The sequence below is a fragment of the Panthera pardus genome, unplaced genomic scaffold (genome assembly GCF_024362965.1).
Source record: "Panthera pardus isolate Hobbes unplaced genomic scaffold, ASM2436296v1 HiC_scaffold_2, whole genome shotgun sequence".
NCBI lineage: Eukaryota > Metazoa > Chordata > Mammalia > Carnivora > Felidae > Panthera > Panthera pardus.
This window is the reverse complement of record NW_026526765.1, coordinates 129,535,770-129,537,164: the sequence shown is the minus strand read 5'-3', so window position 1 is coordinate 129,537,164 and position 1,395 is coordinate 129,535,770.

Here is a 1,395-nt window from a genome sequence, read left to right as displayed (position 1 = left end):
CCTGCTGCCTACAACCTTTATTTCCACAATTTGGTGAGTCATGCCACACCACCGCCTGACTTTTGTCTGGGTCAGCTTGGGCTCATTGTTGCAGTGATCAGTGATTAGTCTCTCAGGCTAAGATTTAATCCCTGTGTGCCGGAAACTTTTACTTTATTAATTGACAGTGGAATGAGCCAGCCTTCTTGCACAAGTGCCTGGGTTCTCCTGAAAGCAGGGCCTGAGACCAGTGCTTCTGTGCAGTTAGGTAGTATATTTGGGAACAAGATTCCAAGGGGGAGGAAACAGGGAAAGAGGGACACCCAGTACAAGGATGCACGCTCAGGATGGCCGCCACCAAAGGCACTGCTCCAGCCAGCCAGAACTTCTGAGGAGCCCTGTGCATCTCAAAACCATCTGATCTGCCTCGTGGATAAAAGGGGGAAGCATTTATACATCGGCTTCCTTTCCACATGCATCAAAGGCAGCCCCATAGGTGTCAGGCCCCCAGGTTTCCAGGTTGCACATGTGTGAGTCCTGAGCAGGGCCTTTTCTCTGGTTAGAAAGCAAGAGGTAATATATTGCAGACCTGAGGTGAGGCACTGTCAGGTTGCACTTCAGTGGAGATGGTCAAAGCTTGTGTGAACTGGTCACTGCAACAGTGGCTGGAGTAGTGGGGCCAGGAAGACTGTGGATTGGACACAGTCCATAATACATGTATATGTAAAACGTGCCACAGGGCGATTTGAGCTAGAACGTGTAGATAGACCTGGGTGAAAAAGCTCCAGTGTTGGACAGATAACTCAAAAGTCCTGTTGTATAACATAACAAGTAGCATCAAATTCCAGTGGGAAGGAAGGAAGCTCATCTCATGTAATCCTACTGGCTTCTCCACTCTCCTCAAATGTGGTTCTGTGCTGGGCTCCTGATTAACTAAGTTTTCTCTCTTATTCTCCATGCCACTGATCCCAATCATTTGTGGCCTTCTGCAGACTAAAATCATAATTACTGAACGCTTAGAGCTCTTCCTTTGGCCAGGCAATAGCCCATGTCACTGCTTCCAGGACTGAGCCAAGTATCTGAAAATCCAAGCCCTCTGTCTGGGCCTGCTGGACTTGCTTCCATCAGAGCAATGGCTTTGGGAATACTAAGCAAGTTATCCTGACCAGGTACCTCCTCTTAAGGAGAGAGGGGTGCATCACCTGAAGTCACAGGGACAATTGGTGCTCAGTTAAAGCCCATAAGAATTAGAAACCAGGATCGCCACAGAAATACAAAGGACAAAACAAAGTCAATGAACAATTCAGATTTTAAAAATAATAACTTTTCTACCACAGATAAAGATGAAAGCAAGAGTAAACCTATGATCTTTCTTATTCTTGGCAATAGCTCCTCTCTCTCAGAGTTCCCTAAACA